The 25,079-nt window shown below is 41.3% G+C and overlaps 2 protein-coding genes and 2 long non-coding RNA genes across 14 annotated transcripts in view; 2 read left to right on the top strand and 2 right to left on the bottom strand.

Moving 5' to 3' along the window:
- LOC125780488 (NACHT, LRR and PYD domains-containing protein 12-like) overlaps positions 1–25,079 on the top strand; it is a 543,312-nt gene that overhangs the window by 511,907 nt on the left and 6,326 nt on the right. The window lies entirely within an intron of this gene.
- LOC125784807 (uncharacterized) overlaps positions 1–25,079 on the bottom strand; it is a 189,483-nt gene that overhangs the window by 124,661 nt on the left and 39,743 nt on the right. The gene's annotated exons all lie outside the window — the stretch shown is intronic.
- Positions 1–25,079, top strand: part of LOC125784528 (NACHT, LRR and PYD domains-containing protein 12-like) — a 207,534-nt gene that overhangs the window by 29,337 nt on the left and 153,118 nt on the right. The gene's annotated exons all lie outside the window — the stretch shown is intronic.
- LOC125784796 (uncharacterized) lies at positions 21,484–25,023 on the bottom strand. 2 transcript variants are annotated; one of them, XR_007427378.1, is made up of 6 exons: positions 24,856–25,023; positions 24,294–24,346; positions 23,705–23,768; positions 22,990–23,148; positions 22,792–22,887; positions 21,484–22,688 (listed from the first exon to the last, which is right to left on the bottom strand). It is a non-coding gene; the product is annotated as an uncharacterized LOC125784796 (long non-coding RNA). The 2 variants fall into 2 exon arrangements; XR_007427377.1 differs by lacking the exon at positions 24,294–24,346.

The following is a 25,079-nucleotide window of genomic DNA, read 5'->3' on the forward strand; positions in this document are numbered from 1 at the left end:
GGAGCTCAATGAGCAGCGGGGTGACATGTGCCCGTTTTGCTTGGTTGAAGACCAGACGTGCTGCTGCATTCTGGATCATTTGGAGTGGTTTTACTACGCAGGCCGGGAGGCCAGTTAGCAGGGCATTGCAGTAGTCGAGGCGTGAGATGACGACTGCTTGTACCAGGAGTTGGGTGGCCTGTTGCGTCAGAAACGGTCTAATTTTCCTGATATTATAAAGCGCGAAGCGGCAGGATCGAGCAACTGAGGCCACATGGTGCGTGAAGGAGAGCTGGTCATCGACCATAACACCCAGGTTCCTAGCAACCTTTGTCGGTGAGAGAGAGAGAGAGAGAGTCGATGCTTATAGAGAGGTTGTGTTGAAAAGATGGTTTTGCTGGTATGACCAGAAGTTCAGTCTTTGAAAGATTTAATTGAAGGTGATGCTCCTTCATCCATGAGGATATGTCAGAGAGACACTGCGATATCCGTGCAGAGATTGAGTTATATTCAGGTGAGAATGACAGGTATAGCTGGGTGTAATCAGCAAAGCAATGGTAGGAAAAGCCATGTGAGTGGATAACCTGACCAAGAGAGGCAGTGTATATTGAGAAGAGAAGGGGACCCAGTACCGAACCCTGGGGAACCCCAGTGGATAGGGAGTGGGCTGAGGACAGCTGTCCTTGCCACGACACTTTGAACGAGCGCCCAGTGAGGTATGATCTAAACCATGACAGCACATTGTCTGAGATCCCCATGTTTGAGAGTATAGTTAGGAGGAAGTCATGGTTGACTGTGTCGAAGGCGGCCGAGAGGTCCGGCAGAATGAGCACTGAGGACTGGCCTGCAGCTCTAGCAGTTTTCAACGCTTCAGTCACAGACAACAGAGCCGTCTCGGTAGAGTGTCCTTTTTTGAATCCAGATTGGTTCTGGTCCAGGAGGTCATTCTGGGAGAGGAAGCCAGAGACCTGATTTAAAACTGCTCTCTCGAGTGTTTTAGAGAGAAAGGGTAGTAGTGAGACCGGTCTGTAGTTATCAACCTGGGCGGGGTTGAGAGAAGGCTTCTTAAGCAGTGGTGTCACATGTGCTTGTTTGAAAGTTGTTGGGAATACACCAGAAGTTAAAGAGGCATTGATGGTGTGAGTGATAGCCGGAATGATTGCAGGTGCGATGGTTTGTAGTAGGTTTGAGGGAATTGGGTCAAGCGGACACGTAGTAGGACGGCTACGTCTTAGGAGAGCCAGTGTCTCGTTCTCAGTGAGAGAAGTGAACGAGGAGAAAGCAACGCCTTCGGTGGAGGGACGCCGGGCAGTAGAGGATGTAGTAGGACTGCTACATGTTACATCAGTAAACTGGTTGCGGATAGCTGCCACCTTCCCAGTAAAGAATGATGCAAGTGTTTCAGCAGTAAGGCATGTCGCCGGAGGAGGAGGAGGAGGGTTCAGTAGTGATTTAAAAGTAGCAAATAGTTTCCGGGAGTCTGTGAGGGAGCTGAATTTATTGTGATAAAATTCAGCTTTAGCAGTCGTGATGCTGGCTGAGAAGGAAGCCAGAGCAGTTGGTAATTTTTTAGGTCTGCTTGTTTTTGGTTTTTATGCCATTTTCTTTCGGCAGCTCGGAGTTTGGAACGTAGTTCCCTAAGTGAGTTATTTTTTAGCCATGGCTGCGGTTTGCTAGAGCTAATGGCTCGAGATGTAAGAGGACAGAGGTTGTCCAAACAGGAGCTTAGTGTGGAGCAGAGAGTATCAGTGGCATCATTTACATTGAGTGATGAAAATGAGCCTGGTGGAGGCATGTTGTCAGTCACCAGCGAGGAGAACTGGTCTGCTGAGATATCTCGTAGATTTCAGCGGAACGAGACCATCGTAGGAGTAGCCGTGTATTTTGGTTTCATCTGGTCCCCTCTGGATCATCCAAATGGTCCTGGGTAAATTTAAGATGGGCTTGACGTGTGCTGATTTAAGCAGGGGAACCTTCCGTGCCATGCATGACTTTAAACTAAGACGTCTTTTACCCACAGTAATCTTCGAAACAGTGATGCCAGCTCTCTTCAGGTCATTGAGCAGCTCCTCCTGTGTAGTTCTGTGCTGGCCTGTTTGTTTAGTTTGTTTAGCTTCTTCCATTTTTCTAATAATTGCTCCAACAGTTGATCTTTTTTCACCAAGCTGATGGGCAATTGCCCCGTTGCTTTTTCCAGGCTTGTGGAGGTCTACAGTGTTGTCTCTGGTGTCTTTGGACAGCTCTTTGGTCTTAGCCATGTTAGTAGTCAGAATCTTGCTGATTGTATGGGATTGACAGGTGTCTTTATACAGCTAACAACCTCATTCAGGTGCTTCTATTTTAGAATAATAAATAATAATAAATGAAGTGAAGGTTGACTTTTTAGAGGCGGACTAACAGGTCTTTGAGGGTCAGAATTTTGTTGATTGGCAGCTGTTCATATATTTATTTTCCGCAGTAACACAAATAAATTATTAAAAAATCAGGCATTGTGTAAATTAGATTAGATACACTTTGAGAGATTATGTCTCTCACAGTGGACATGCACCCGTGATAAAAAGTTCAGACCCCTCCATGATTTGTAAGTGGGAGAACTTGTAAAGTAGCAGGCTGTTCAAATACTTGTTGTCCTCACTGTATCTTAATATCACAATTATAATTAAAACAGAGAAGATGCAAACTTGAAATTGGCTCCTTTACCCTTTGTCATAATTGGATTCACTTGTGAATGTAGATCAAGTGTCAACAACTTTAACAAACAAATTTTGCCCAAATTAATTTGTTTAATTTTGTTAAAAGATTCAGTGTCTGCAAATCCGATACACTTAATTTCACTTCTAAAATATCACTGTGTTTCGTATATGATATATTTAACTGAAATTGCTGATTGGAACAACCAATGATTTAAAAAGAACAATCATGAAAATTATCAGGGGAGCCAAAACGTATTAAAATTACACTTTTTGGAACATTTAAATTTCAGAACTGTAAAAAAAATGGAAATCATTAGAAAAAAACTGGGAATTGGACAAATAAAGATAGAATGAGGGAGAGACTTAAGTTTACACTGTTATCTCTCTCTTTCTTTGTGTGTTTGTGTGTGTGTGTGTGTGTAGAATGGAATCTGGAGGGGCAATCAGAATGAAACCAGGACTTAAGAAATGTAAGTTAAAACAAACATACACAATCACATAAAACACACTCACACAAACATATACCCTCACACAAACACACACTCAAAACACACACACACACACAAATAGATAGATAGATAGATAGATAGATACTTTATTGATCCCGAAGGAAATTTAGCAGCCAGTAGCAGTTACACAACACAGTCGAAACAAACAGTACACAGTAGAAACAAACAATAAGTATTATAAAATAAAATAAAAGAGCACAGTGAGGAATATAAGACTCTAAACTATAAAATTATAAACTGAGACTTAAAAATATATACATAAATATATAAATACAAAAAAAAACTATACAAAGTGTGAAAGTAATCAGTCATAGATATGAGGTAGTGCAGTAAAATAATAATTTAAGTATAGAAGGTATCAGCAGATATGACAATATTAAACATAAACCTGTGCAAGTATTGTATTTAAGTAAGGTGCGTAGTGTAGTGTCCAGGAGTGCAAAAGTACAGGATGTACAGTAAAGTGACAAAGTGTCCAGGGGTGCAAATGTACAAGATGTACAGTAAAGTGTCCAGGAGTGAAAAGGTACAGAGTGTACAGTAAAGTGCCAAGTGTCCAGGGATGCAAATGAACAGTATATACAGTAAAAAGGCAAAAGAGTCCCAGGGTGTAGATGTGTAGGGTGCTTTCCAGTACAGATTAAAAAAAAAAATAATAATAAAAAAAAAAGGCTGATTAAGAAAGCACATATTGAGACTCGTTCCTCATCTGTCCTCTCTCTTCCGGCTCCACTGGGAGGAGTTGAAGAGTCTGATGGCTCTCGGAACGAACGATCTTCTCAGTCTGTCCGTAGAGCAGCTCTGTGACAAGAGCCTGCCACTGAAACTGCTCCTCTGATCCATGATGATGAAATGCAGTGGGTGACCATCATCATCCATGATGGAGAGTAGTTTTTGCAGTGTCCTCCTCTCTGCCACCGTTACCACAGAGTCTAGCTCCACACCAACCACGGACCCCGCCCGCCTGACCAGCTTGTCCAGACGCATCTCGTCCCTCTTCTTCATGCTTCCTCCCCAGCACACCACAGCATAGAAAAGACAGCTGGACACCACAGTCTGATAAAACATCAGCAGGAGCTTCTGACAGATGTTAAAAGACCCCAGCCTCCTCAGGAAGTAGAGCCGGCTCTGCCCCTTCTTGTACAGGATGTCTGTGTTGGCTGACCAGTCCAGCTTATCATCCAGGTGCAGTCCGAGATACCTGTAGGTCTTCACCATCTCCACAAACACTCACACACTTACAAACACTCACATAAACAAACATACATACACTCAAACACACACACCCTCTCACAAACAAAAACACAACCTCACACAAACACTCACTCACTCACTTAGACTGACGTCAAAAAACAATATCAATTTGACATCAAGATCCAACAGTGAGCAGACATTGAATTAGAGTTGTTGAGAAAAGTCAGATATCACTCAAAATTTATTTCAAGCTCAAATGTTACAGATATTTAGTTGTAGTTTGAATGAAAATTAAAATTGGTTTGATGCCAAATCCTGAAATTGCCTTGACATCAAGCTCCAACCAAAGACAGATGCTGAATTTAGGTTCTAAATCAAAGTCAAGGATCTGTCAAAAAAAATCATTATCGAATTTAAGATGGAAATGAAACTTTAATATTTATCAAAACCGGACATTAGCAGTCAGATTTCTTAAAATCCATATTGAAAATGCAACATACTAAGCAAAAATTGGATTGTCAATATCAGACCAAAGTTATTAATCTTTAAGAACAGTTAATCTTTACCAATGTGTGGATTAAATGGCTAATACAACAACAGGATATAAAAAACATTTTATTGAAATGTTAAATAATGTGCTTACCTTGTTTTCAAAGCGGTATATTCGCAAAATAAAATGAATCCCACAGTACTTAATGCAGAACTCCACCAATAACGGGAACTTCATTGACTCCACAAGTTACAGGAATGTTTCAAACACATTTTCAAAGTTTCAACAGTCCTTAAAGTAGTTTTTTTCTGCTGCCTCCACCCATCCTATCTGGGGCATACAGACAACATTTCTCCCAAATTACAAATAAAAATACTGTCATTTAGAGCATTTATTTGCAGAAAATGAGAAATGGCTGAAATAACAAAAAAGATGCAGAGCTTTCAGACCTCAAATAATGCAAAGAAAACAAGTTCATATTCTTAAAGTTTTAACAGTTCAGAAATCAATATTTGGTGGAATAAGCCTGGTTTTCCACCAGTCTTACACACTGCTTTTGGATAACTGTATGTCACTCCTGGTCTAAATATTTAACCAGTTCAGTTTGGTGGTTTGATGGCTTGTGATCATCCATCTTCCTTTTGATTATATTCCAGAGGATTTAGTTCAGTAAAATCAAAGAAACTCATTCTTTTTTAAGTGATCTCTTATTTCTTTCCAGAGATGGATATATATATATATATATATATATATATATATATCTATATATATACATATATAGATATATGTATATATATATAGATATATATATATACATATATATATATATATGTATATATATATATATATTTTTTTTTTTTTATTATTATTATTATTATTAATAATAGTCTCTCACTCTCTCTCAGCGGAATTTCTGCAAATGTGTTTAGCGCCCTTCTCTCTCTCTCTCTCTCTTTCTTTCTCTTTCTGCCGCTACCGCGGCCCGCTCTTTCCTGTTTCCCCATCCAACCTGCGTTTTTTCCGCCCGACCCACTGGCCGGGCATGGCTCCGCCTTCCTACAGCCTCACTGGGCGGTTCTCGAGCGTAGCCACGCCTCCTCTCTCTCTCTCTCTCTCTCTCCTGAGTGAGTGTAGGTGTGCCTTCAAAATCCATAGTTCAGTGAAATTCCTGCAAATGAGTTCAGCGCCCTTCTCTCTCTCTCTCTCTCTCTCTCTCTTTCTTTCAGCGTCTTCTTTCTCTCAGCGTCTTCTTTCTCTCTCTGCCTCTACCGGCGCCCACGCCGTTACCACTGCCGCTGCCGGCGCCCGCGCCGCTCCCGCGGGCCGCTCTTTCCTGTTTCCCCTTCCAACCTGCGTTTTTTCCACCCGACCCGCTGGCCGGGTGTGGCTCTGCCTCCCTGCAGCCTCACTGGGCGGTACTCGAGCATGACCACGCCTCCTTTCTCTCCCGAGCGAGTGTAGATGTGACTTAAATATGAACATTTCTGTTACATTCCTGCTACTGATTTTGGCGCCGCCTGCTGGTCACATGCTGCTAGTTTCAGTGTAGAAGGCTGCATGTCGGGAGACCCCCAGCTGGCCGTGATATCCCTGCCGTGGGCTGGCTTGCTGACGGCCCGGAACTGACATTCCTGTGAATGCTGACCTCGTTTCGGAATTGTAGACAATTATCCAACGTGGTGTCTATCCTTTGAGCGAGTGCGTGGGTCGCATATGCTCCCTGCTTCCGTCATAATCCTCCTCGCCATGACCATAATCATTTTCGCCATCATTATAATTATCTTGCCATCTTATTCGTCTTTGCCATCAGCATCTTCACCTTTGTAATCGTTGCCACCATATTTCTGCCACCATCGCTGCTCTGTCTATTGTATTGTGCCATTGTCGTCACCACGATCCTTGGCACCCTCATCATCCTCACCTCCATCATCACCATCGCATAATCGCCGCCATCTCCGCCTGCATCACCTTCATCACTGCCGTAGTCTTCATCGAGGCCGTCTTCGTCACCATTGCCATTGTCTCTGCCTACATCACCGCCTTCATCTTCATCGCCGCCATCTTCTCGCCTGCATATTCGTTGCTTTCACCTTCTTCGCTCTCACCAACGTCATGCTGAGCATCATCTCGTCCTCATCGTGGCCATCTTCACCTTAGTCGTCTCCGCCTTCTTCTTTGTCTGCATCGCCTTCATCGTCGCTGCCATAGTTATCTTTGTGGCTATCATCGTCATTGTAGTAGCCATCTTCATCTTCATCATTGCCGCAATCTCTGCCAACATCACCATCATCGCCGCGATCTTCTCGCCTACGTCTTCTTCTTCATTGCCATCGTCTTGGGCATCACCTTGCCCTCGCTATGGCCATCTTCGCCACCATAGTCATCATCGCCACCATCTCTGCCTGCATCACCTTCATCATCTCTGCCACAGTTGTCATGGCCATCCTCGTTATTGTCGCCGTCTCTGTCTGTCATCGCTGCGATCTTCTCGCCTACGTCTTCATCTTCTTCGCCTTCGTCGCCATCGTCTTGGGAATCATCTTGCCCTCACTTTGGCCATCTTCACCACCATCGGCATCATTGCCACCATCTCTGCCTATGTCATCGCTTTCACTTTCACCGCCTGCATAATCGCCATGTACGTAATCTCGGACGTAATCTCGCCCTTATCATTCCAATCTTTCGTTGCCATCATAACAGTCACCCTCACCAAACTAACCTTCATCACCATCGTCGTCACCGCCACCATCGTCTTCGCCTCCTTACCCATCTTTGCTACTGTCCTCCCTGCCCATCCTCCATCATCCCAACGCCATTCCGTCTGTCCTCCCTGCCGATCCTCCATCATCCCAACGCCAGTCCGTCTGTCCTCCCTGCCCATCCTCCATCTTCCCAACGCCAGTCCGTCTGTAGCTCCCTGCCCATCCTCCATCATCCCAACGCCAGTCCATCTGTCCTCCCTGCCCATCCTCCATCATCCCAATGCCAGTCCGTCTGTCCTCTCTGCCCATCCTCCATCCTCCCAATGCCAGTCCGTCTGTCCTCCCTGCCCATCCTCCCAACACCAGTTCGTCTGTCCTCCCTGCCCATCCTCCTAACATTGGTCCCGAGGCCCACCCTCCCCTTTTTCCTGTGCAACCCGTGTTTTCCGCCCAGCCCGCCTCCTTGCAGTCTCGTAGGGCGTTGCTCGGGCGTGGCCACTCATTTTCTCTCTCCCATTTCTCAGTCTTTCTGTCCTCCCTATTTTTTTTTCCATCTCCCGTTGCTGCCATCTTCCCACTCCGTCTTCCCACTCCATTGCCCCCGTCTTCCCACTTCGTCTTCCCACTCCATCGCCCCCGTCTTCACACTCCATCGCCTCCGTCTTCCCACTCCATCGCCTCCCACCCCCCGCTTCTGTTGGGCCGTCAGGACCACCCCTTCTACCTTACCTGGTCGCTCCTGCAACGCATGTGGGTCGGTGGCTTATGCATCATTCCACTAAGTCATTCAACACTACCTTTCCACTTCAACCGATTTCTGTCTCCAAGGACCTCACCCTATACCCTATCCTATACTCGAATAGGCTGGCAGCACCTTCAAACACCTCACTTAATTATTCCCTACCTTTCTTTCTTTTGACTTCCACACTGCCTTCCCCATGCATCGGTTCATCCTCTGGCTTTCTCAAAGGCTACAAGGTCGGACTTCCAACACTCAGTTGCTGGAGTTCCCAAGCCTTTCACAGTCAGACCTCTTCTTAAATCCTTGCAGTGGTCGAAAGTTCTGATTTAATTTTTTGGGGCTTCGGCTTCACGCTTTACAGTGAAGCTGCCCCGAACTCCATCCCAAATACTCTGAATTCGCTCCCCTCTTTTCTTCTTCTCTGCCCAGTCAAGGGCGTGGGTCAATACTAGCAAATTTAGGATTTAGCGTCAATCATAAGGAAAGCGCGTGCGTCATTGCGAATTAAGAAAAAACAAAAAACGCTGTAATAAATAAGGTCCTATCAAGTGAAGTAAAATATATGGTATTAAATGGTATTAAATTCACATATTTACTGATTTTTAATCAAGAGAAATCAGGCAAAATGCGCTGCGCTGGTCTCTCTCTCTATCTGTCTCTCTCTCTCTCTCTCCCTCTCTCTCGCAGCGTGGAGCTGAATTCAGTGCGAGGCTACAAATAATATAACAACTCAGTTTAGTGAAATAAATTAAGATGAGTGAGGACCTGTAAATGTAATCAAATATTGTCAAATATAAAGGATAGGTTGAGGTTTTGGGGAGCTGTTTCAATTATTTGAAACTGAAACTAACTGAAACTGATTATTCCGTGCACTATTAGAAAGCCTTTGATTGTGTTTTAAATGAGTTTTTATTTTATAAGAATTATTTTGTATTCATTTTAAATATTTTTATTTTATTGATCAAATTATTTTTTTCTCCATAAGATATAAATTCTTTATTTTTTATGTATAAATTTTTATGATCTTTTTAAAGTTTCCTATTTTTCCTTTTTTACGTATACATTTTATTTATCTATAGTAAATGTAATTTTTTTATTTCTAATTTCTAATCTATCCGCACACTGTACTTTGAAGCTTAATATATCTGTCAAAGTTATGATCTCTAGAATTTTTGTGTTTATTGATTTCTCGTTTTTATTTTTGTATGCGGAGCTATATCCAGAAGCTGTGATTGGCTGCGCAGTATCCGGCATGTGCTGAAAGTGAGCGTTGTGATTGGCTCACTTCATCTGTAGGGATCTAAAAGGGATCAGCTGTCTCATTTCCCCAATTACTATAGCTCATTCCCTCCATTCCTCCACCTTTTTCCGGGGTAGGAGAGGAGGAGTAGGAGAGGAGGAGTGGGAGAGGAGGAGTGGGAGAAGAGGAGTAGGAGAAGAGGAGTAGGAGAAGAGGAGTAGGAAAGGTGGAGTAGGAAATGAGGAGTAGGAGAAGAGGAGTAGGAAAGGTGGAGTAGGAGAGGAGGAGGAGGAGTAGGAGAGGAGGAGTAGGAGAGGAGGAGTAGGAAATGAGGAGTAGGAGAGGAGGAGTAGAAGAGGAGGAGTGGGAGAGGAGGAGTAGGAAAGGAGGAGTAGGAGAGGAGGAGTAGGAAAGGAGGAGTGGGAGAGGAGGTGTGGGAGAAGAGGAGTGGGAGAGGAGGAGTGGGAAAGGAGGATTATATATGTGTGATTATATACACACATATATAATCACACATGTATATACATACACACATCAATACATACACTTTACATCCAGTTGACGTTTACCAGATGTTTGGTTTTGGTTATCATACCTTACAAAAGGATGTAAGGATTTGATGTTTAGGTGACGTTGGATTTTGGTTACTTAACATTACAACACATAAACAATTAAATATCAACATCAAATGATGTTAGAATTACCTGTCAAGCTGACTTTAAGATTCTGATGTTTATCAGACTTTGGGTTTTGGTTACCATACCCTACAACAAAATGTCTGTATTTTACGTATATTTGACGTAAGGATGTGATGTTTGGGTGACGTTGGATTTTGGTTACTTAACATAACGACACAAAAACAACTAAATATCAACGTCTAGTGATGTTAGAACGTCATGTTAAGCTGACATTAAGATTCAGACGTGTATCAGACGTTGGTTTCTGGTCACCATACCTTACAACAGAATGTGGCAAATTTATGTCAATTTGACGTAAGGATGTGATGTTTGTATGACAAATTTACACACATACACAAACATACACACAAACTAACATACACACACACACACACACACACACACACACACACACACAAAACATACACATACACACACTCACACAAACATACACTCAAAACATACACACACAAACGCACACACTAACACAAACAAATACACACTCATACAAACATATATACACTTTCACAAACTCAAAATATGTTGATAGCTATATTCGGGGGCAGGACAGGCCAACTGCTTTTGGGTGGGGGTTGATAAAGGATTTGGGTTTTCCTTATGTTTATGGCTAGGCCAAGCTGTTTGTGTGCTTTAGCGAAGACAGACAATGTGCCCTGTAGATTTTCTTCTGAGAGGGCTACAAGGGCGTTGTTGTCCGCATACTGAAGCTCCATGATGGACACAGTGGAAGTTCGGCCTTTAGCTCTAAATCGGTTGAAATTGAAGAGTTGACCTTCACACACTCACAAACATCACACACACAAACATTCACACAAACTCACAAACACTGAAAGAAACACAAACATACACACACAAACATACACAAACGCGGGCCAAGGGGGAGTCGTAGTGCGGGCGCGAGGGGGAGGGGGAGTTCAGGGTAGAGCTTAGATTGTCTGCCCGAACCTGAAATCGGGTCGGTTCGGGCCGAGATTTACCACCACATTCCTCGGGCCGGGTCGGGCTCCAGAAAATAGTCTGAGATGTAGGCATCTGTTCTAATATTCTGATATTTGAATTTTTTATTATTATTATTATTTTTTTTTTTTTTTATTTTTTTTTTTCTGGAGCTTAATGCGTTATGTTCAACCTGAAACTTTATTTAAAAGGTCCCTTTTTAAAAGTTTTCTCTGGTACATGTCAGTAATAGTTACAATACGTTTATGTATGTATGAATAGTTCTCATCAATTCATTTCTTGGAATGTAAAAGGTTTGAGACTCTTTTATCTGTGTGCTTGATCAAGACTTGGATAAAACATCTATAACCTCTGTGAATGTTAGGTCTTCCTCTACTCTTAAACAGTTGTGTGGTGAACTTGGTGTTACAGAGGTTTGGAGAGAATTAAACTGCACAACAAAGGACTATACATTCTACTCAAATCCTCACAATTCATACTCAAGGATTGATTATATATTTATGCCAAATAATTATATGCATTTAATTTCTTCATGTGAAATAGGTTCAATTGTGTTATCTGATTATGTCCCAGTACTCATGGATATTAATCTCACAAACCTAATATATATAGGAACAAAACTTGGAGATTCAACTCATCCTTGTTACTCAATCATGAATTCACTAACACTGTGCGACAATGGATTGTTGATTATTGGAATAATAATATAAATTCACCAGTTTCATTTGCCACCCTCTGGGATGCTGCAAAAGCTACATTACGTGGACGTCTAATATCTTACACATCATTTTACAAAAAGCTTTTAATAACAAATCACAGAGAATTGGAAACTGAAGTAAGAAACTTAGAACAATTACATAAAACAGTACCTAGTCAAGCTAACTGGATTTCCTTGTGCAATGCAAGAGCTAATCTAAATTTGGAGCATACTAATCATGTTAAAAAACTATTATCTTTCTCAAAGCAAAAGTACTATGAATTTGGCAATAAAGCAGGAAAACTACTAACACACCAAATAAAGAATGAGCAGAATGAAAAATCAGTAACATCTCGGTCAAGTTTCAACGGTACTGTAATATACGATCCCACAAAAATAAATGACATGTTGAGGGACTTTTATAAGTCTTTAACTAGACTTAGCGAAAATGAGATATCATCGTTTCTGGACAGTGTGCAATTACCAGTAATTTCTGATTCAGATAGAGAAACACTTAATGCACTTATTTCCCCTGAAGGGGTCCTAGAAGCAATTCAGTCCTTACCTCCCAATAAAGCTCCTGGACCAGACGGTTATCCGATCGAATTCTACAAAACATTTTGGCCAGAGTTGCAGCCTATTTTACTTCCTGCTCTCCAGCACTTGTTAGACCAAGGCTCTGTCCCATAAACTTGGAATTTAGCAACAATTTGTCTTATACTTAAAAAAGATAAGGATCCGCAAGATTGCTCATCTTACAGACCTATAAGTCTGCTCAATGCAGACTATAAAATATTGGATAAAGTCCTTGCTAGAAGATAAGAGGTTATTTTACCCAAGCTTGTCAACCCCGATCAGTGTGGGTTTGTTTCAAAGAGATATCAAAGTCAAAAGTCAAAGTGGTTTTTATTGTCATTTCAGCTATATACAGAGTACACAGTGAAACGAAACAACGTTCCTCCAAGGACCATGGTGCACATAAACACAGTGTAGACAGAACAATAGTGCAACAGTACAAAAGTGCAGACAGACAATACAACACAATACAGACGAAGAATAATAAATAACAAGACAGTGTGCAAATAATGCAGTGTGCAAAAAAGACCAGGTGAGGTAGTAATTACCTCTATTACGTAGTGTGCAATAGAGTCCAGTGAGGTAGTAGGGTTTTTAGTGCTTTCCATTTTCTGGGGTAAGTGGGGTAAGAGTGTGTGTGTATGTACAGAAAAACCATCAGTTCAGTCTCTGCAGTTAAGGAGTCTGATGGCTTGGGGGTAGAAGCTGTTGCAGAATCTGGTCGTGCTGGACCGGATGCTGCGGTACCTTCTTCCCGAAGGCAGGAGGGAGAACAGTTCGTGTGAGGGATGAGTGGGGTCATTCACAATGCTGGTTGCTTTGCGGATGCTGCGGGTGGTGTAAATGTCCTCTCAGCTGTCCTCAAAATACGCTGGAGGGTCTTGCGGTCAGAGACGGTGCAGGTCCCAAACCAGGCAGTGATGCAGCTGCTCAGGATGCTCTCAATGGTCCCTCTATAGAAGAGTGTGAGGATGGGTGGAGGGAGACGGGCCTTTCTCAGCTTCCGGAGGAAGTAGAGACGCTGCTGGGCTTTCTTGGCTGTAGAGCTGGTGTTCAGGGTCCAGGTGAGGTTATCTGCTAAGTGGACACCAAGGAATTTGGTGCTCTTAACAATCTCCACAGAGGACCCGTCGATGTTGAGTGGAGAGTGGGTGTGTTGTGCTCTCCTGAAGTCAACAACCATTTCCTTTGTCTTGTCCACGTTCAGGTGAAGGTTGTTGACTGTACACCAGTCTGTCAGCCGCTGCACCTCCTCTCTGTATGCTGACTCGTCGCCTTTGGTGATGAGACCCAGCACGGTTGTATCATCGGCGAACTTGATAATGCTGTTAGAACTGTGTTTTGCAGCACAGTCATGAGTCAGCAGGGTGAACAGCAGAGGACTCAGGACACTGCCCTGGGGGGCCCCCGTGTTCAGTGTGATGGTGCTGGAGGTGCTGCCCCCGAACTGGACTGACTGGGGTCTCCCCGTCAGAAAGTCCAGGATCCAGTTGCAGAGGGGGGTGTTGAGGCTGAGCGAGCTTAGCTTCCTGGTGAGGTTCTGTGGGATGATGGTGTTGAATGCTGAACTGAAGTCTATAAACAGCATTCTGACGTAAGTGTCCTTCTTCTCCAGGTGGGTGAGGGAGAGATGAAGGGTGGTGGTGATGGCATCGTCCGTGGAGCGATTGGGACGGTACGCAAACTGCAGGGGGTCTAGTGAAGAGGGCAGTTGTGTCTTGATGTTCCTCATGACTAGCCTCTCGAAGCACTTCATGATGATGGGTGTAAGTGCAACGGGACAGTAGTCATTGAGGCAGGACACTGTGGACTTCTTCGGCACGGGGACGATGGTGGTGGACTTGAGGCACGTTGGGACAGTGGCGCTGCACAGGGAGATGTTGAAGATGTCCGTGAGAACATCTGTCAGCTGGTCTGCGCACTCCCTGAGCACTCTGCCGGGGATGTTGTCTGGTCCTGCAGCTTTTCGTGGGTTGACTCTGCGCAGAGTGTTCCTCACATCCATTCATATCACAGATATGAATTTGATAACATACGTAGGTTGTTAAATATAATCGATCATACACAAAAATATAAAAGCCCCTCTCTTATAGTTTCACTAGATGCTGAAAAGGCATTTGATAGAGTAGAGTGGTCATTTTTATTTTCTGTCCTTACAAAATATAATTTAGGGGATAATTTTATCAAATTGGTCAAACACCTGTACACAGATCCAAAAGCAGCTGTTACTACTAATGGTTTTTTTTATCAAAGTCCTTTAAAATTGAGAAAGGAACAAGACAAGGGTGCCCCCTGTCAGCTCTGCTCTTAACTTTGGTTATAGAACCCCTGGCTCAGATGATTAGAATGCAAAAAGACCTTTCAGGAATAGTGGTGGACAAGGAAGAGCATAAAATCTCCCTTTATGCTGATGATGTCCTTATATATATGTCCAAGCCAGCCCAATCAATTCCTGTTCTGTTACAATGCCTCACACAGTATGGTCGTGTCTCTGGATACAAAATAAATCTCTCTAAATCTCGGCAATGCCACTAAACATTAACACAAGTAACTTTTGCTGTCCATTCCCAATGGTACAGAATGATTTCAAGAACCTTGGCATACATGTCAGTCCATTTCTTAAAGATCTTTATATCAATAACTATCTTCCCCTTATAAATAAAGTAAAGGTGGAGCTAAATAATTGGTGCTCCCTTCCAATTTCACTTTTTGGTCAGATAAATATTTTGAAAATGAACATCCTTCCACGATTTCTTTACCTATTTCAGTCAATACCCTGCTATTTAGACGCACCATTTTTTGCTAATCTTAAACATTTTTCTAAGTTTATTTGGAACCAAAAAAGGCCCAGGATCAAATTTGAAACATTAATGAAACCCAGAGATAAAGGGGGAGCTGGAGTCCCCAATTTGCGTATATACTATTGTCAAATGTCAAATCACATCTTAAAATTCCTTCATATCTTTCCATGCGATCTCAAATTGTAGGGTTCCCTGACCTTCCCCACCAACTGTCAAACATAGGACTCTCTAGATGGAATTCTGCAGGTATTACACAAATTGCCTATTTAGCGGAATATCCTTTCAGAAAATAAACATTTAGGGCGAAATATGCCTTGGTTATGATTTTAATAATTCATAACTCTCATATTTGCGTTTATCGTTCGTCCATATTTCATCGAATGCGGTCATGTCATACACCATTCGAACCGTCTGGCTCTCCGGATTCCAGAACTGTGCTTTTACTGTAGGATGTATGTTTCATGAATTAGAGCTGCGTCAGAGCGCATGTTTCCAGTAATAAAAGGCTCTCCTTTTGTCCTGGGGTAACCTCCGGTCACTGCCGCCACCCCCCGAACACACACCCGCGCTCAGCCACAGGTCCTACCTTCAAAACGCGTCCAGACTAAAGAGAATCCATCAATCCAGTCTCCTGTAATCCACAGTTATATCCAAACAGCGCTGGAAATCACTTCATCCAGAAATGAAACTTATCCAATCTTTATCTCTGTTTTAAAACCGTTTTATTCACCGAATTCGGCACAACACGCTATTATAGTCAGAAGCCTCGCGGAGTAATGCGGTACTTGCTGTGCTTCAACATAATATTATGGTCTGTCGGAGCGTTGCGGCTACCGTTGTCAGGAGCGTCGCGGAGTAATACGTACTTGCTGTGCTTCAACATAATATTATGGTCTGTCGGAGCGTTGCGGCTACCGTTGTCAGGAGCGTCGCGGAGTAATACGTACTTGCTGTGCTTCAACATAATATTATGGTCTGTCGGAGCGTTGCGGCTACCGTTGTCAGGAGCGTCGCGGAGTAATACCTACTTGCTGTGCTTCAACATAATATTATGGTCTGTCGGAGCGTTGCGGCTACCGTTGTCAGGAGCGTCGCGGAGTAATACGTACTTGCTGTGCTTGTTGATTTATTGCTCAGAGATGTTGTTATTTTTCACAGATATTGTGAAGGATTTATTGCTCAGAGTTTTTGTTACTGATATAAATAAAGTTTCATTTAGTGCGCCTTATAATCCAGTGCGCCTTGTGTATGGACTAACACTAAAAATAGACCGTTCACTCATCGTGCGCCTTATAATACGGTGCGCCTTATAGTCCGAAAAATACGGTACTCAAAAGCTTGAGCAAATAGAAATGTTTTGAGTCTAGATTTAAAGATTGAGAGTGTGTCTGAGTCCCGTATATTAATAGGGAGGCTATTCCAAAGTTGGGGAGCTTTATAAAAGAACGCTCTTCCTCCTGCATAGTTTTTTATAATACGCGGGACTAATAACAGGCCAGCGTCTTGGGAGCGGAGTGAACGCGGCGGATTGTAAGGAGTAAGGAGTTCCTGTAGATAATGCGGGGCCAGACCATTGAGGGATTTATACGTCAGGAGGAGTATTTTATAATCTATATGAAATTTAACAGGTAGCCAGTGTAGGGATGAAAGAATCGGTGTAATATGATCAAACTTTCTAGCTCTGGTAAGCACTCTTGCGGCTGCATTCTGAACTAGCTGGAGTTTATGAAGTAATTTATGTGGACTTCCAGGAAACAACGTGTTGCAGTAGTCCAGCCTGGAGGTTATGAATGCATGTACCAGCTTCTCAGCATCTTCCAGAGAGAGTATACTGCGGATTTTAGCTATATTTCTTAAGTGGAAGAATGCAGTTTTGACTATGCTACATATGTGAGCATCAAACGAAAGAATTGGGTCAAAGATGACCCCAAGTTTTCTCACAGTTTTACCAGGTATAATTAAGTGACCGTCTATGTCTACAGTATTAACATTTATGTTTTTATCAATATTAGGACCTAATAGAAGGACCTCAGTTTTATCAGAATTAAGTAAGAGAAAGTTGTGTGTCATCCAAGTTTTAATGTCTTTAATGCAGTCTGTTATTTGATTTATACAGAGCTCCTCGTTGGGTTTAGCAGATATGTAAAGTTGCGTGTCATCAGCATAGCAGTGAAAGTTAATACCATGCCTACGGATAATTTTACCCAGTGGTAGCATATAAAGAGTAAAGAGTAATGGACCCAGTATTGATCCTTGAGGGACACCATATTTTACTCTAGACTGATAAGAGCATTCGTTATTTAAGTAAACACACTGGAATCGATCTCTCAGATAAGATCTGAACCAGGTGAGGGCAGATCCTTTAATTCCTATAAGATTTTCTAACCTATCAAGTAGAATAGCGTGATCTATGGTGTCAAAGGCAGCACTCAGATCTAGCAGTACAAGGATGGCATTACTGCCCCTATCAAGAGCTGAAAGTAAATCATTAGTTACTCTAAGTAGAGCTGTTTCAGTGCTATGGTTTTGTCTAAATCCAGATTGAAAAACCTCATGCATACTATTACTTTGTAGATACAAGCGCAGCTGGTTAAACACAATTTTTTCTAGGATTTTGGCTATAAAGGAAAGATTAGAAATTGGTCTATAATTAGCAAGCTCGCGGGGGTCCAGATTTGGCTTTTTGATAATGGGCTTAATGACCGCCAATTTAAGAGAATTGGGTACGTAGCCCATGCTAAGGGATGAATTTACTATTTCTAGTAATGATTTTCCAACCTTTGGCAGTGCCTGTTTAAATAATTGTGTGGGTACTGGATCTAATATACATGATGTTGATTTTGATGAGTTAATTACACTAAGTAAATCTTTTTCTGTAACCGGGCTGAAACACTCTAGGTGTGCATCAGAGCTGGAGCAGCATTCATCGATATCTATAAGTAAATTTTGGGAGTGATACAGAATTTTTTGTCTAATGCTGTTAATTTTATCATCAAAGAACTTCATGAAATCATTACTATTAATGTCGACAGGGATAACAGAGCTAGTTTGTTTTTGACTGCCGGTGAGTTTAGCCACAGTAGTGAAAAGGAATCTAGGATTGTCTCTATTTTTCTCAATAAGCGATGAAATATACTGGGATTTTGTTTTAATTAGGGCTTTTTTGTAGTCTGTGAGACTATGCTGCCATGCTAGCCGGAAAAATTCTAGTTTTGTGTGTCGCCATTTACGTTCAAAGTTACGAGCGGTTTGTTTTAATGTACGTATGTGGTCATTATACCACGGTGCTAGCTTTTTATCCCTGATTTGTTTTATTTTTGTCGGCGCTACGCGGTCAAGGTTAGAGCGGAGCACAGTTTGTAGATTTTCTGTTTTGTGCTCGAGATCATGCTCATAGGACGGAAGGGAGATGGTTAAGTCGGGGAGTTTATTTACAAATTCATTAGCAATTGCGGTTGTTATTTTACGCTTGCTGATATAGCGGGGCGGGAGGAGGATATTTTGATTAAAAACTATTTCAAACATAATTAGATAATGATCGGATATTGAGTCATGTTGAGAAAGAGTAACTATATTCTCAGCCTCAATACCCAGTGTCAAAACTAAGTCTAATGTATGACTACATCGGTGAGTGGGGCCAATTACATTTTGTTTAAAGCCTAGAGCATCTAAAACTGATTTAAATGCAATTTTTAATGGATCCTGATCCTTTTCAAAGTGGATATTAAAGTCTCCAACAATTATGATCTTATCAGAAAGAAGAATTACTGCTGCTAGAAAGTCAGCAAATTCACTAATAAAATTTGAGTATGGTCCAGGAGGACGATACAATGTTATAAGCAGAAACGAATGCTGCGTTTTGGAAGCAGGAGACGGGCCTGCTACTTTAAGACTAAGAACTTCAAACGACTTAGCATCCAATTGTGAGTTTTGAGATATACCTAACATTGAGCCATAGATTGTGGCAACACCACCGCCACGACCAGAGCTGCGTGGGTAACTAAAATAGCTAAAACCTGGGGGGGTAGACTCATTTAAAGCGATATATTCATCAGGTTTAACCCAGGTTTCACACAGACATAGTGCATTAAGGTGATTATCAGTAATAATATCATTAACAATAACTGACTTTGGTGCTAGCGATCTTATATTTAATACCCCTAGTTTCATAGTGACGCTGCTGGTACTCTGAGAGACGGATGCTGTTGTTTTAATTTTAATAAGATTATTAAAACAGATCTTCTGAGTTTTTCAGTTTCGAGCGACACGGGGGACAGACACAGTATCAATCCTACAATGCAATGCACATGTATCTGAAAAAGGCACATAATTAAAACTCACGGCCTTATGCACAGGAAAGTGGCAAGATAAATCATAAGAACAAGGTATATTACTAAACTGCCCAGTACTTAGACCACTAACCTGGCCGGTATGACTGGTTAGAGCCAGTCAGTCCCGGCGTAGCACCGCCTCAATGTTACCAGAGAGGACGGCAGATCCCAGGTGGCTGGGGTGAAGCCGGTCTCGGTGGAAGATGGCTGGACGCTCCCGAAAACTCTCCCAGTTGTCCACGTAGCCGACTCCACTAGCAGAGCACCAGTCCCGCAGCCAGCAGTGGAGAGCGTAGAGGCGGCTGAACGGCTGGCTTCCGCGGCGGTAGGTGGGCATCGGACCAGAGATGAGGAGGCGGGCGCGGGTCAGTCCGCGAGCGATGTCCAGAAGAGTGCGAAAGTGCTCCTTCAGGACCTCACTGCGCTGGGCGGATGTGTCGTTGGTACCCACATGCAGGATGACGGTGCCGGGGTCCCCGCGATGCCGAAGCACCGTAGGAAGCCGCCGGGCGACGTCCAGGACCCGAGCTCCTGGAAAACACGACACTGCAGCTTTACCCTTAGCTTTAGACACCTTTAAATGCCTAACAATGGAATCTCCGACAATGCGGGTACTGCCCTTATCTGTTTTCCTCGGGGCTGGGGGAGGTGAAGGAGGCGACGGCGACGAGCTGAGGACCTCAAACCGGTTTGCGGATGCAAAATCCGGCTGAGAAGGTAGGGGGGAAACCCGCTTTCCTCGGCCGCGCTGCCGCTCCCAGGCCCCTCCCGGAGCGGGGGTGAAGCAAATGACCGCCGGGGTCCGCCGCACCGGCAGCACCGGGTTGGAGACGGCCGCGAATTCATGCTTTTAATCCCAGAAAAATGCTCTTATTTACCTTTTATAAGGCTATTTAAATGCTTAATTATCGTTGTTTCGTTGTTTTCCTCGGGTTTTGAGGGCGTAGCTGACTCTAAAGCGCTGACTCAGCTCTCGGTTGGTCCGGGTCCCTGTGGTGAGACAGCGCGCGGGTGGGGGGGCGGGGCTGGTGACGTCACGGGTCCTGCATTGTGTAATATCGCAATATATATAGCAGAAAACTAAAACAATGCGAAAAAAATTCCAATATCATGCAGCCCTAATACACACTCACACAAACATATATACACTTACACAAACAAACACACACAGAAACACAAACATATATACACTTACACAAACACACACAGAAACACAAACATATATACACTTACACAAACACACAAACAAACACACACAGAAACACAAACATATATACACTTACACAAACACACAAACATACACACACATACACTCACACTCACAAACATACACACACACAGAAACACAAACGGTAACACTTTATAATACTGTTCCATAGTTAATAGGTAACTAAGCACACTGTAAAAAATAAATTGTTGAGAAAACTCAAAATTTTACGGCAACATGATGCATCAAGATTTTTTAGTTCTGTCAACAACTGTGCTGTTTGTCATTTTTATAGAGAATTATCTGTTTAGCCAACTTATATTTGCTTGTCGACATAGATCTGATTATTCTGTTCAAGCTATTACAATCTTAATGTTAGGAGAACTACAATATTTCTGTTGAGCGTGTGATTGTTTTTGTGTTTGTTATAGAAAGAATTACTGATAAGCAGAACGCAAAATCTTAACTTCTAAAAAAAAAAAAAAAGATGTTGAACGAACTGAATATTTTAAGGCAACATGATGCATTAGGATTTTTTTGTTGTCTTTATTAAAGATATTTGGTTTAGCCAACTGTTCACTCAACCAGTACATCTTTCCTATATAACAAGCATCCTGCATGTAATACTACATTAAAACATTAAGTACATAGAAAAGACAATCAAATATTAATTAATATTACTTTATTCCAACCAGTTACTTGCAAATAGCATAACAGAGATGCAAAGAATTGGAATCCCTCAGCATTCAAAATTTAGAACCGTATTAAGAAGACTATCACTTAAAAATGTTTATTGAGAGTGTCATCTAACCTCATTTAACCATGAAGAAAAAAAAAGCAATTTAAAGAAGTAGGGGTAAAAACCTCGTATGCTGTATTTGTTTACCTAGTCACATTCCTCTGCATAATGCTACAGTGAAAAAATAGGAGTCCTGTAATTATCAAAAAAAAAAAAAAAAAAAACATATAGAAAGCTTAAAACTGTTTAGAAAGTTCTTTATAAAGGTTTACAAACCACTGAATAAAAAGGATATTCATTTTTTACTTGGGTCAATGAGTGCTGGAAAGATAAAACTGCCTCTACATAGTCATATTTTTGTCAAACAAAATACACTTATTAAAATTCTAAAATATTTTTCACCAAAAATAATGTGTATTTAGAGGAGCATCTTTGCAAACAGGCATTGCACAATACCTTGAACACTGCACATCAAACCTCAATTTCTTTTTTCCTAAAAAAAGACATCTTGGAATTCAAACCTAAAAATCCTGGAGTTCACTACTGTGACCATGTTCACTGGCTTGCAGATAAAATTTATTTTGGGAAAAAAAAAGTACATGTCATTTGTATCTTGAGCCAAGGTCCAAAAACATCTCGAGAATGGCATTCAAAATGTACTTAAGAGATTCAGGACAAAATGTAGGGCAACATAAAAAGCTATTTTGCCAATAATGTAGATATGTCAGAGTTTCATTTTAACAAGGATCAAATCCAACACAAGTCACCTCTGATGCCACGTTTGATAAAATGCTTCCAATCGGAACCCTGCAACACTAGCAACAACACCTGCATGTATTTAAACACAACAAATCATACAGTATACCAACATGTCAAGCACTGCATTTATACATTAAAGTGGATCTGAATTTGGAGTTCAGAATTTTGGATAAGAAAGGTTTAGAGCACAGAAAAGGCCAAAGAGGTATGCCAAGCCTGTAGGGGTGTCGCAGAGTCCATCCAGAACTATGGTCTCCTCCAGCACAATGGCAATGTTCATTTGCTGATGAGCCTGCAGCAGAGACATTGTCCTCTAAAACCACAAGTACTCCAACAGATACCCCTTTGGTCTGTTCATCTTCTGGATCTGTATCCTATTGGAAAGACACAGAGTATCAAACAAAAATGCATTAAACCTAAAAGTAAAACTGAAAGTTTCTCATCTCACATGCATGTTTCTTGATGTCTGTTACTTACCAAACATTTCTAAAACAACTTTACAGGATCTTCTCTCAAAAACGAAGGCAATCCTTCCAGCACAGCACTCTTTCGATAGGCGACAATATCAGATGTCTTAAACAAAGATATGAGCAGATAATTAGAATAAAGTTTAGGTCTAAATGTGTGTAGTTTAACAGAATGTGTTACTTTTTCCAAAACCAAATAACAACTGACCTTTTCATCAAGTTTTTCAAGAGGTCTTCCATATCATGCCCAAAAGCTCCCTTCCGGGCACGGTAGAGTCTCAGTAGTTTGGTGGTGTTCTTTTCCATGGCAGCTCTGAAAGTTTCTAGCAGGTCTTTGTTGGTAACTCGAAAAAAACTCCTCACAGATCTGTGGAGCATTAACATAAAAAACAGTATTTGTACAAATTGTAGGTCATGAGACACAAACTGATTTTTTTTTGTGAACAGTGAAATTTATTTGTGATTTATATGTAACTTGGATGGATTATCAGTTACACTTTTTTCCAGGAGTTTTGAGACTAATCTCTCTCCATAAAAAAAACAACATTTTCATATAAAAATGTACCCATTTCAATTATCTATTATTTTAAATTATTATTTTTTATATACATTTTATTTTAATCAATCTTAGAACATATTATTCCTTAAATGATCATGAACCATTTGGTAACTCCCATGGGACTAATATGCTATGTATGAACTGAAGTGTGAAACCAAAACAAATGTTTTAAAGGATTAGAAAGGCAATAAACTCAGTGTCACCAACTCATTACCTAATAAATGTATATATGCATCAGTAAGCATTAGTTAGTAGTTAGAGTCCCAGCTACACATCTGGCAGAATTTGCTTTAAATCATCTAAATACATGTATATAGAAAGTACACATTAAATTTTGACATTAATATTTAAGTTATGTACATACCTACTCCATTGAGTCTTTTTCAGGCAGCGTGCATATTCACTAAAATCTTCCTAACCCCGTTAAACTGTAAAAGAGAAAACAGCTCAATTACATCTCACATTTAAAGCACTAACAAAAACAAGCAACCCATTTAAAACATAACTGGAAGAAAACTGACTCAATAGATAACATTAAATGAATACTATCATATCCCACCATCATACATTAATAACATATAATTAACCATGATAAACAGTGTTATTTTACCACCACACTTAAAAATTCTCATTAAAATCACAGACTCCTGCGAGACTTTCTTGAATATACTTGGTGGTCTGAACTACCTTTATTCTCCTAAATATAAAATTATTTATAGGAGACAACTCAGTAATTGTTATTTTCAGTAGATTCTTGACTACTCAAATGTATCGTAATATCATTTTTGATATTTGCATAGTTTAAACATGTTTTGATAAATATGAGTAAAGTTTTATTAATGGTGTCCTTTCATAAATAATAAAAAAAAATGGCAATGCTTTGAATTAAATTTATGAACTGAGCAGCACAGAGGCAGTGCAATTCAAATTATGTTTTGTGTAAGTTAACTTACCTGGCCAAATTAGTGCTTCATTGGAACCTAACTTCTTTCCCCAATGACTGGTACTGAAATTAAAAAAAATATTTATATAGCATTAACCTGACTAAATAGGTTAAATTAAACTAGGTTAGGTTAGCTGGCAGAGGAAAGAGAAAATTATCTAACTTGCTAGGTTACTATCTGCCTTTTCTTCAGGCTGGAATTCTTAGCTGAGGCCTAGGTTAGCTAATTAGTGTAATCTAGTGTATTTATCTGGTAGTTAATACCTAGGTTAGCCTAACCAACAAATACTGGAATGTTAACCAACTGTTTCAGAAACATAAGCTAACATACCTAGCTAGCTAGTTGAATGTTTAATACTCAATTCAGACTGTGTGCCAAAACCATGCGGCGATAGCAGTTTGCTAGCTGGGCTAGTTAGCTACTGCTAGTTAGCTACGTTAGCTAACTCTCTAACTAAGCTGATAGTGAGCCTGCCAATATATCTAAAGCAAAATACATTATTTCACAGAAACACAACACATATCTACAAAAATACCTAGTAATAAAATAAATCTTAAATATCTTAGCTTACCTTGAAGCAGCTGCCTGAGAGAGGAGTGTTCACAGCCCCTGCTGTGCTGCGCTTGAGAGCCCCTGCAGTGCCGCACTTGAAAACCCCGCGTTCTTTCTTGTGCCTTAGTGCGCATGTGCAAACTCTCAATTAACTAAGCAGCATCATGTAACATAAAATTGCCTGTTCAGGCAATGTAAATAACCCATTTTGCACAATACCAAGCTGGAATGTGTTGGTCTGAC

The sequence above is a fragment of the Astyanax mexicanus genome, chromosome 1 (genome assembly GCF_023375975.1).
Source record: "Astyanax mexicanus isolate ESR-SI-001 chromosome 1, AstMex3_surface, whole genome shotgun sequence".
In the NCBI taxonomy this organism is placed as follows: domain Eukaryota; kingdom Metazoa; phylum Chordata; class Actinopteri; order Characiformes; family Acestrorhamphidae; genus Astyanax; species Astyanax mexicanus.